At 33.2% G+C, this 12,602-nt stretch overlaps 1 long non-coding RNA gene across 17 annotated transcripts; it reads right to left on the bottom strand.

The window, feature by feature from the left end:
• Window positions 1–4,880: 4,880 nt before the first annotated feature.
• LOC147393322 (uncharacterized) lies at window positions 4,881–12,124 on the bottom strand. Of its 17 annotated transcripts, none has more exons than XR_015182122.1 (8): window positions 11,577–12,119; window positions 9,416–9,524; window positions 8,870–8,993; window positions 6,829–7,221; window positions 6,606–6,706; window positions 6,137–6,272; window positions 5,466–5,537; window positions 4,881–5,367 (listed from the first exon to the last, which is right to left on the bottom strand). It is a non-coding gene; the product is annotated as an uncharacterized LOC147393322 (long non-coding RNA). The 17 variants fall into 17 exon arrangements; XR_015182121.1 differs by having other exon boundaries at window positions 8,870–8,986; window positions 11,577–12,118; XR_015182124.1 differs by having other exon boundaries at window positions 8,870–8,986; window positions 9,460–9,524; window positions 11,577–12,117.
• Between the last annotated feature and the right edge of the window lie 478 nt (window positions 12,125–12,602).

Raw genomic sequence — 12,602 nt, forward strand, 5'->3', positions numbered from 1 at the left:
TGTAATGGAAAAAATCAAACGCAGTTTTATTTGTGGGACCGACTAGTTGCACATAACTAATGGGCAGTTGCACTCCAATCTTAAAAATACCATTATTTTTACAATCATCTTTCTATCTACAAATTGCACTGCATTTGGATATATAACTTGCTTTTTCATCTTCCTGGTTATGCTCGTAGTCTCTTCGTTTTAAGATATTTAATTATTTATTAAGTAATTAATTGAGTTAATAATGGAAACATGTCTTGATGACTTGAGGAATTTGATAAAAAATTATCATTTTTTTTTTTGTAAAAAGTTCTTAACAAAAATTTTTTGGGCATGAATGAAGAAGAAAAGATAAACAGAATAGAAATGCAACAATTTTTTTTTTTTTTTTTTTTTGGAGTGCAAGAAAGAAATTTGAAGTGATGAAGTGCAATTTGTAATGGGTGCTGTGCAAGTAGTCTATCTCTTTATTTATTTTTCAACAAACAATATTTCTTATGTTTTTTCTTTGCCCCTTCCGCTGGAATTAATTGGGAGTTCTTAAGAAATTAAGAGTCTACGAAAAGTTTTTTGCAAATAATTTGCATTGCTTTGTCAAACATCCATACAAGATTTGCTCATTTAGAAGAAGAAAAAAAAAAAAAGGTATGGCCTAATGTACGGGTGCAACTTGATCCGGTACATACCGAGAACTAAACCAAGCTGATACCTTTGGGTTGGTTTGGTTCAGTCTGGAACAAGTTGCAGTTTCGTTCTGGTTTTAGAAAATGGAGAATCGATCAATTTAGTTTGATTCCAATTCAAGGCTTGTATAGAACCGAACCAAACCGAGAATCGAACCTTATAAAATAAATAAATTTATTCAGTTATGTGAATTATTTTAGGAGTTAGGACATAGATTAATAACTTCTTTAAGGATAAATTAATGATTTTTTAATGAATAGATTAATTATTTATTATATAATTTCTTTTGTTTATTATTATTTTTAATTAAAAATATGTCGTTTCCAAATAGGTTTATAGGATATTGGCAACCCATGGAACTAAACCGAACCAAATCGGCCTTAGTTTGGTTTGGGTTGTTTCGGTTCTATTGGCATTTCAGTTCGATTTTGATTCTTATTTAGAGGAATCAACCTATGTCAATTTGATTCCAATTTAACCATAAACTAAATCAAATTGAACCGAGTTGCACACCTAGCCTAATGTATCATCTGAATCTAAACAAACTTTCATGCATGCACATCAGAGATAGTTGTATTTGATCTCCTTTACATACTGCCCAAATATAAAAGAGGTTTGAGGGATGCCCTATTCCACAATGTAATCATTATTTTTGGTGTGTTCATATACTTTTTAGGTGTATTATATGTAATTCCATTAAGTGATATATTCTAATAAAAATTTAGGGTGGCAATTTTAGCTCTCCAAAATTATTTATTCAAATCTACTAAAGATACAAGATATGTAATAAAAGCATATAATCTACTCTTCTCCAAAATCTTGTATTTTTTGTTCTCCCACATTGAAATTAGTTGATCTGTATTAGCAATAACTGGCGTCAGATGACCCAAACTAGTTGCAACATTGTTTACTTATGAACTGAATCTATGACTAAACCAAACAGAAACTTAAATTATATAAACTTTATATAAACTTTTTTCTTAAATTACCTTCATCGAAACATTGATTAAATCCAATATCTAAAATAATTGTAGAAACTTATTTGGTTACACTGATAGTAGAAATTAAGTGGAAGGGCTTTCAAATCAATTATGTAATTAATTTCAACGAATTTTAATTTTTTCCACTATTTTCTTATGATCTGTAGTTGCGTTTATAATCTGAAGTGTCTCATTATAATCATTGTTTCTAAGCGCCTAGAGGAATTTAATGCTATTGAAATGGTACTAGAATCCCACTATAAAATACAGGTGTTGAAGAGTTTTTACAGCTCTTACCACACGAATCACTAGCACGTATATTAATACAAGATCTAAAGCCTTTATACCAAATCAAAAAATAATCTAATCAAATCAAACCATCTATATTATAGTTGTGTGTAACATGCGGCATGAACAATGAGTCAATGGTTGATTTTTTTTAGCAATGATGATCACACGAAAAGCACATTACAAGTTAAAAAATAATTAGTCAATCAATTTAATAATTAACTTTGATATGGTCATAAGCTTCATCTCTTGATTTTCCACAAGAAAGTCACTCCTAACCAATACATTGATTGCCCGAGGCCATAAACTGCTCCACTTATTATGGTTTGGTGGGTATTAAGATATATTGTTTAGCGTGTGAGAATGTGATCCCATGACTTGAAAACATGGATTAGTGTAACCAATCAAATTTTTTTTTAGTACTTCTTAAAAAACAAGAATGATCTTAGTGAAGTTTCCAAATTAAATCAACCATAATTTTCAATGAGTAAGAATCCCTTCGGTGCATTATATCATTGGTTCTCTTGCTTGTCCATTAATATTGATATATATATATATATTGGGTAAGGTGGACTTGAACCCATGATCTCTTAAGTTGTTCTACAATAAGTTAAACCAACTAAGTTATGGGTCTAAGTTCATTAATATTTGCTATTCGAAAAATTAAAAATAAAAACTGGAGTTAGAAAATCTATAAAAAGTGTTGGCACGTCTTAGAATTATACCAACACCAAGTGGTTCATGCCGGCATAAAAATGAGTCAATGATTTTTGAAGACGGAGATCATGTGAAAAGTATGTCACAAATTAAAAATAAATAAAAATTGATAATTGACTTGGATGAGGCCATGAGCTTCAACTGTTGATTTTCGAAAGAAAGCCACTCCTAACCAATATGTTGATTGTCCAAGGCCATACACTGCTCCACCTATTTAGGTTGGTTAGGGGGATGGTGCAACGCTACAAACTTTCAATAAATTAGGTGCACGAGCATCACCATGTTGGAATTATTATTATTATTATTATTCTTCTCGTAATTAAAATTATTTTGTGGCCTAATGTAGCGGTGCAACTTGATCCGGTACATACCGAGAACTGAACCAAACTGATACCTTTGAGTTGGTTTGGTTAAGTTTGGAACAAGTTGCAGTTTGGTTCTGGGTTTAGAAAGTGGAGAAAATTTAGTTTGATTCCGATTCAAGGCTTGTATAGAACCGAACCAAACCGAGAATCGAACCTTATAAAATAAATAAATTTATTCAGTTATGTGAATTATTTTAGGAGTTAGGACATAGATTAATAACTTCTTTAAGGATAAATTAATGATTTTTTAATGAATAGATTAATTATTTATTATATAATTTCTTTTGTTTATTATTATTTTTAATTAAAAATATGTCGTTTCCAAATAGGTTTATAGGATATTGGCAACCCATGGAACTAAACCGAACCAAATCGACCTTAGTTTGGTTTGGGTTGTTTCGGTTCTATTAGCATTTCAGTTCGATTTTTATTCTTATTTAGAGGAATCAACCTATGTCAATTTGATTCCAATTTAACCATAAACTAAATCAAATTGAACCGAGTTGCACACCTAGCCTAATGTATCATCTGAATCTAAACAAACTTTCATGCATGCACATCAGAGATAGTTGTATTTGATCTCCTTTACATACTGCCCAAATATAAAAGAGGTTTGAGGGATGCCCTATTCCACAATGTAATCATTATTTTTGGTGTGTTCATATACTTTTTAGGTGTAATATATGTAATTTCATTAAGTGATATATTCTAATAAAAATTTAGGGTGGCAATTTTAGCTCTCCAAAATTATTTATTCAAATCTACTAAAGATACAAGATATGTAATAAAAGCATATAATCTACTCTTCTCCATAATCTTGTAGTTTTTGTTCTCCCACATTGCAATTAGTTGATCTGCCTTAGCTTTTTGTTCTCCCACATTGCAATTAGTTGATCTGCCTTAGCAATAACTGGCGTCGGATCACCCAAACTAGTTGCAACATTGTTTAACTTAAGAACTGAATCTATGACTAAACCAAACAGTCAGGCGCTAGATCAATTGGGTTGAGCCAATTTATATAAACTTTTTTCTTAAATTACCTTCATCGAAACATTGGTTAAATCCAATATCTAAAATAATTGTAGAAACTTATTTGGTTACACTGATAGTAGAAATTAAGTGGAAGGGCTTTCAAATCAATTATGTAATTAATTTCAACGAATTTTAATTTTTTCCACTATTTTCTTATGATCTGTAGTTGCGTTTATAATCTCAAGTGTCTCATTATAATCATTGTTTCTAAGCGCCTAGAGGATTTTCATGCTATTGAAATGGTACTAGAATCCCACTAGAAAATACAGGTGTTGAAGAGTTTTTACAACTCTTACCACACGAACCACCACTACAAAATATGAGGTATTTAGAGGCGATTTTAAACTGCCTCCAATTTCGACTAAACCGCCTCCAATATATTTAAGGGCGGTTTAGTCAAACCGCCCACTATAGTGGCGTCGCTGATTCCTTTTAGTGGCCGACTAAGGGCGGTTTTAAAACCGCCTCTAAATAATGATTTAAGGGTGTTTTTTATATTTTTAGAGGCTATTTTAAAACCGCCTCTAATAATAATAATTTAATGGCGGTTTAAAAACCGCCTCTAAAGAATATGTTTTAAGGGCGGTTCTTATATTTTAGAGGCTATTTGAAAACCGCCTCTAATAATAATAATTTAAAGGCAATTTTAAAACCGCCTCTAAATATTGTTATTTAAGGGCGGTTTTTACATTTTAGAGGCAATTTGAAAACCGCCCCTAATAATAAATTAGTTTTAAAAAAAAACAACATTAGAGGCAGTTCAAAACCGCCTCTAATGTTGTAAAAAAAAATTAATAAAATATTCATTCCAAAATAAAACCTGCAATTATATAAAGAAAAGGAACTGCTATTGGCACCCCACATTTCACTTATCACATGTTTATAAAAAGATGTCACAACCTGTAAATGTGTTGTATGGAGATCTACGCTACATAAACTACAATGTACCAAACATATATCTACGAAATCCAAAAACAAAGTACGTATTCACGAATATTTTCACTATAAAATAAGAGGCAACTCTATGAATTATAAACAAAATAAGTAACTCAAACATTGATCGATAGACAACACTACCTTTCTAATGGTGTGATTTTTATATAGAACTAAACTAGTTCCCTTTGGAGCCAACCCATACTTATGTACATCAACCGATATCGATGTTACTCCTTCAATAGAAAAATTGCTGGGTAGAACCCTTTGAGTGTTGGATCGACCATCTTAGCCAAAGCATCAATGTCATGGAGCTAAAGCGTCACCCATCAAACCAAAGATTGCTCCAATCTCGGCCTTGAACTGTCAGGTGCACATCCCTATAGTAATTAGGAAGTAAGAAAGAATGATATCAGAATATCATTTCATCTCCAAAAATTTGTAGTGAAATCATCTCTTGTATAATAGATAGCTTTACCTGTCAAATGGTTTTCGAAAATCTTAAGTCATCCATACACACATCGATTCAAACTTGAAAACCTGAAATCATCTATACACACAAGTGTTAGACTTGCTTTACCCACATATCTTTTGTTATTTTTAATATTATTATAAGGAAATTCTTTTTGCTATTTTCTTTTATTTTTCAATACAACTTTTTTACTTTAATATTACTCAATGTCAAATCTTTGGATTCAACTGAGCCTCAAGCAACAAGGATCCCATACCCATACCCACAACATAGATATACAAAGGGATATGAAGGGTCCAGGAAACTTGGGTTTAGACAGTTTTCTCTACAAACAAATGTATGACAGAAAAAATGTAATAAATAAGGTTATAGTGGAATATGACAGTCGAGTTACAAGAAGACTCCATGCACATACATCAAATGTACTGCGTAAGTGGGGTGGATTATATCTTCCTGTCCTAACATCCTGACGTTATTATTCCTTGAATACAGGAATATGAAAAGTTTAACATAGTGACTATAATAACAACTTGGTGCAGTAAAGATTGACAAAAGAGGGTATAATGAGTAACACCTAACCAGTAACATACTTCCAACATATTTCATTTTTTGATAATACATAAGGATATATTTTGGTCATGCACTAGAAATGAAACTTTGGAAGCATGAGTTTTTACCTGATGTTCTGCATTTGGAACAAAGCTTGCCAACCCACAATTTGAAAGGGGAGGATTGAGCTCTATGTCCAGCAAAATGTTGGCTGATTTGAAATTCTTGTGAACAACAGATGGTGAGCAAACTTTATGTAAATACCTGAATAGATTCCCTTTTGTAAGTACCAAGCAATTGATGAGTATCATTGGCAAAATCAGAACTATTACTTTGTAAGGATAAAAATAACAATGTTCAAACAAATAAATCAACTGAACACGTTCTTTTAGGAATGCCAAAAGAACACTCATAAAATAAAAAAAAGCTCCACTTTTCCACAACAAACACTAGGGGAAAAAAATAGTGCAATCTTCCTTCTTACGTTCTCATTAATAATTGTTATAATGACATGAAAGTATAGTCCTACGAAGGAGAAGATTCACACAATTTAAACTAAACCAAACAAGACCTGATGTATGTAGGAGAAATGTATACCTTTCCATCATCAAATTGAGCCTCATAAATACGTCCGATAGACCCTTCCCCAATGAGGTTTTCTACGCTGAAGCTGTTTGTAGCCATCTGTAGGTCAACAACTGAATACGCCGTAGCATTAATGGGTATTGCATTAACTTTCTTGAAACCGACAGGCATATTTGAAAAATCTCACATACTTCAACCACGAAAACCAAACTAAGCCAAGGTATAAGAGACTGACCTTAACCAACTTTTATGTGATAGCACCAGATTAGAATCTAATTTGAAAATGTTGCTGGCCCTACCTGAAGCTCAAAATGAGTACTTATAACAAAACTATTTGTATGAAAGAACAAAACTGACCTGCATCATATGTAACATCATAATAACCTCTGCCAATTAGTACTAGCTTTCGCAAGAAATGATGATTACAATATGTACCTAGAATTTTAATTTTATTTTTGCTTACACAAGTGTCAATTGGAAGAAAAAAATGAACCATATCACTTACAACTATTGAAATATTAAATTGTGAAATTCTTGAATAATGAGAAGGTGAAACCTTATTCATCATGTTCCATTGACCAACTACTGGCAAGCACTCCTTTTCTTTTCATGTATCATGGTATTTAATCTGCATGAACAATACAACCAATCACGAACCATTAAAAAACCTGAACTGAAGTGGCAAAAGGTGGTTCCATATAATAGAAAAATGATATCGTGCAGATAAAAATAGTTGCACATTTACTACCCTGGGTGTAGGCAGAATGTGTGCTTCAACTGAAGTAAGTTTCTCACTGGTTTGGATGCCAAATTCCTTTGCGTAAGGGTCTTGATGGTAAGCATTATGATTAACAGTCTAATAGAAAAAATAAGCCTTAGGGCACCATACCCAAGAAGAATTTGTCCATCATACAACATCTACGATATGTTTCTTAACTCAAGAACCCTCTTACTAAATGTAATAAAAGAACTAGTAGATCTGTTAAGCCCAAAATTCCAAAAATGCAACTAACAAGTGCACTACCTATCTAAAAGGTTGTAGCCCGACTCACTGCTAAAAATCAAAAAACGATTCGATCAGGTTCGAATTGGGCTTAGGTCATCAAGTATTGAAATAATAATATTTACTAGTTTTGTTTCCTGGGCATTATTAATGCATCTTTCATGTAGACAATAGGAGCCTTAACCAAAAACAGAAAGGGTTAAGATCCTCTATACTCAGCACAAGAAACTATTTTGTAAATTCACTTTGTGATGATTTTTTAATAACAAGAGGCTTCACTCACGAGAAAGGTCTCTTCTTTTGATATATCTCTAGTGTGCTTGGAAAATTTTATGAGCATTTAATCTATTACTACCAACATGAAAAATAACACTTCCTTTACTTTGTGAAATTAGTGAGTCACCCTTGACCATAGGTCAATGATGTTGACTCTTATTAAAACTTCATGCACCTTTGAAATTCATCAACTAACCAGACTAATAACAAGAAAAAATGTCCCATAAAGTCACAATTTATATGCCTATAATAATGTACAAGAAGAACATGCAAGCCTTGTGAGGGACGGGTGCATTTTGTAATTTGGCTAGGGAATCCAGACATTGTTGATGGGGTTCAAACACATTAACTTTCCACAAGTAAATGATGTCGATCAATGGTGAAGAGGATCCTTAAATTTTGAGAAGCATAGGATGCCTGTGTTCCACCAAGTAGTACTGAATTTCCATAAAAGCTTTGCTCAATCAATGAACTCAGGAAACAAAAATTCCATGTGGCACACTTTCCCTCGGTCAATGACCCCATGTAAGCCCCACTTCTTGGTAGACCAATATGGCAAACACTAAGCCTAATTGGTGATTTCCAACTATTGGAGTTGAGCATTCTTTTTAATTATAGAACAATAATTTATCCATAGACCATTATATCAATCCCAGGATGGAAAAAAAGACACCTGAATCCTATGAACAAAATTTAGTCAAGTGAGGTCTTACATTCATTCCTCCAGCAAACATAACAGGACAGAGTGTGTGTATTTTGATAGAATAAAATTCTGTCAAAAAGAAAGAGAAAACAAAATAGCAATAAAAAACAGAAGATTACAAGGCCCTTATGCATCCCAAAGCAAATCCCACTTAAAATGATAGGACATTGTTTGCCTAAGAAGCTACTGATAATAGCTTGTATGGAATTACATTTTCAACTTTCTTAAGCCACATTATATGTATGAAAAATAAGATAATGAGCAAAATACTAAATATTTTAAATAAAGACACACCTGTAAAATGTCAAGCTCTCTTTCTTGAGGATGCTGACAATTCACCTTCAGCAGAGCAGTAATCTGTCTATCATTCAATTTCTTGGAGGATCTTTGGCCCTCCACAATTTTGCATACCTGAATTCTTTTACAGATAATTACCTTTGCAACATTGCCAATAGTAAATCAAAAGACAAAATAGCTTCAATGTTCACAGCAGCAGGTTTTGATGAGACATTTCTACTAATAACCCCATTTGAGAATGTCCCAAGATAGAAAACTAGCAAGAAAGAAGCAAAATCATATTGAGGGCAGAGTGTCACTTGTGTGTACACCTAATCATTCTCCTTTTCATTGGATTGGAGAATGAAAAAAATTATAGTGTGCAAGCTATTGGATTGGAGAACAATAACGCAAAACAACATATTCCACATCTAACAGCTGGGATGAGATAATATTGTATTATTTATCAATGGGATTATGACATTAGTGTTCTCATCTAAATTATGAACTAACCCAAGAAGTAATAATCAAAGGAAGGATTATTCAGCATGTAAAGCTAATTACTTGATGGTTAGTCAATGCTGCATAGAAGGGATTACGAGAATCACCCCATCACCCATGTGGGTATTGGTCCCAGCCTATGTTCCTTGTTATGTAGCTTGGACAATTGGCCCTGCCATCACCAATCCGAGAAGGTTAGAAGTTTTCCTCGAGTTCAGTATTGACTTATTAAGGACTAGTAGTTCACAAAGTGGCAAATTGTGCAGGTTCAATAGGTCTATGTCCCACACCCTCATGGTTGCTGGGCAGAATGACAACCAAGTAATTAACTTTGCCAAATCAAGAAAAATGTGAACTAAAACATAAAATTGGTATCTATAAAAATGATTGCATGCTCCCTTAAAACCCCCAACCAAAATACATAAATGTAAAATTAGTCCAAATACCCTATTCAACATGTCCAACCAAAAAGAGGTATAGACAAGAGAAAATGTTGTGGATTAGCTATTAAGTTTCAAAGTTCTCCAATTTTCGATATGAGAGAGTGTATATGACACACAAACTCTTTTTTAAAAGTTGGAGTGTATTAGCTATTAAGTTACAAAGCTCTCTGATTTTCGATCACCCAAAATCAGAACATAAAATCATCAAATTTCAATTACTTCCAGTATCAGTAAAACAATAAAGGCAAATTAATTCAGAACACAATTATATTAGTTAGGAGCTATTTCAATTAAATTTCAGAATAGTGTTACAACTGCAAACAAACGTCCCCTAAGGAATTTCAATCAAAAGGAGAATGTTTCATCCTCATATTATAACTGTCTGCATAAAGCACTGTACAAATGGATAGAAACAACTAAGGACCATTACCCCTCCAATTTATTAGAGAGATTTATCATTCCAACATTCCTCTTTTCTTAATTACCAAAGTAAATGGCAAATAGTTGACAAGGGATGGTAAGTAATTGAATTTAGAGAGATTTGGGAAACTACTGCAAAGATTGTAGGTAAGGAATGTGAGGTTCACTTTAACCTATTGTCTACATTATACAATCATCAAAGTAGATATCATCTAACCCATCTTCTACTTCGAATGGCAATAAAAATTCCATAAGGCGTATGAAAAATGCAATATTGGAAGACAAAAATGGTCGGTCTATATTAGGTTGAAAGCTAAAGAGCTTCAAAGTGCTGGTATACAAATTGAAGGGGAAAGTAAAAAAGACTAAGCAGAAAAAGCCCCATCCCAGCTTTCACCCATTTGTGACGTTCTTCAACACTTGCAGAAATTAAACTAGATGAAATGCAAGATGATAAGCTAGCTACTACCTTGACATCCCAATCATTGAAAGCTCTTCAAAAATATAAAACCCAAGCTCTTTCTACAGGTACTTTAATGGCCATGGGTGAATATGAATCAGATTACGATCTGTGCCTTAGGGAATTCTCTAAGTCTCTAACCAGTCTGACCTATAATTCGTATAACAATATATTTGCAACCTAGGTTCATCGCCTCTTGGAAGGACATGGTGAATTCCTTCCTCCATAAATTTTTTTCGTTGAAGAACAAGTTACCGTGGTGAATATGAGCCGCATAAGACAGGACGATCAGGAAACACTTACTGATTTTGTAAGGCGTTTATGTCACGCTGTAACCAATTTCCACGAACCTGTAATGGCGGATTGTTTTGTTGACATGTGCATTTCGGGCATGGCGCCTATTTACAGAGCGCACTTGGAGAATCTATGAATCCTAAGCTTCACTAAATTGCATGATGCCGTCAAACGCAAATGGGTACCCAAAAGCTAAATTTTTACACTTAAACCCACAATGATTAGCTTAAAATTAACCTAAAAAGTCAGGAAAAATTAAAATAATATAAACAAATAAAAAGAATGGGAATTTACAAAAGAGAAATCATGGAAAAATGAAAACAAAAATCAAACTATACTATAAAAAGAATAGAACAGAGATCATGGAAAACAAAGGAGAAATCAAAATAAAGAGAAAGAAGAAGAAAAAAAAGATTTTTTCTCACTATGTTTGTGTTACCAGCAACATCTTGGCCACCATCTATTTAAATCTATATGGAGAGAACTTCACAAAGATTTTAACTAAACAAACAAACTATCCAAACAAAATTAAAGAAAGAAACAAGAAGAGAAAAATACTGTAAACATTCATCAGATTTAACCTTAAAAAACAAACTAAAATTCATACCTAGAAAGTGCAACAGACGAGCTGGTATGAAGTTCTTCGAAGATGATGATGGCAATGAAATTTGTTGAAGACTAGGTTGAGATGAACTTCTTTGATCATTGTCGTCGGATGAGATATATAATCGCAAATTATAGAGTAAGAGAGAAGAGAACAGAGGAGATGAGGTGAAGCCGTCTTCGTCGTCGTCGTTGAGTGGAGAAGACAACGAAACTAGGGTTTGGGGTTAGGGCTTATAGAAGAGAATAAGGGAGAAGAGAAGAGAAGAGAAGAGACCCAAATAGAAATCTGAGTCGTCGTCGTCGTCGTCGTCGCAATAGAGAGTAAGAGGGTTAGGGTTTTCGTCGGCGGTTTCGCAAAATTGCCTCTACTACTCATCCCTTTGGAGGCGTTTTACCAAAAATCGCCACTATTTTCCGATCGTTTGAGGCGTTTCTCACCAAACGCCATTGATTTAATCTGTTCAGAGTGTAAAACCGCCGTTGATGTACATATATAGGTGGCGCTTCACTAAATCGCCCAAAAAACAGCCTCTAAAACCCCTTTGTTTTGTAGTGCACTAGCACGTATATTAATACAAGATCTAAAGCCTTTATACCAAATCAAAAAATAATCTAATTAAATCAAACCATCTATATTATAGTTGTGTGTAACATGCGGCATGAACAATGAGTCAATGGTTGATTTTTTTTAACAATGATGATCACACGAAAAGCACATTACAAGTTAAAAAATAATTAGTCAATCAATTTAATAATTAACTTTGATATGGTCATAAGCTTCATCTCTTGATTTTCACTCCTAACCAATACATTGATTGCCCGAGGCCATAAACTGCTCTACTTATTATGGTTTGGTGGGTATTAAGATATATTGTTTAGCGTGTGAGAATGTGATCCCATGACTTGAAAACATGCATTAGTGTAACCAATCAATATTTTTTTTAGTACTTCTTAAAAAACAAGAATGATCTTAGTGAAGTTTCCAAATTAAATCAACCATAATTTTCAATGAGTAAGAATCCCTTCG

Source organism: Akebia trifoliata, chromosome 10 (genome assembly GCF_017979445.1).
Source record: "Akebia trifoliata isolate Shusen 1 chromosome 10, ASM1797944v1, whole genome shotgun sequence".
Taxonomy (NCBI): domain Eukaryota; kingdom Viridiplantae; phylum Streptophyta; class Magnoliopsida; order Ranunculales; family Lardizabalaceae; genus Akebia; species Akebia trifoliata.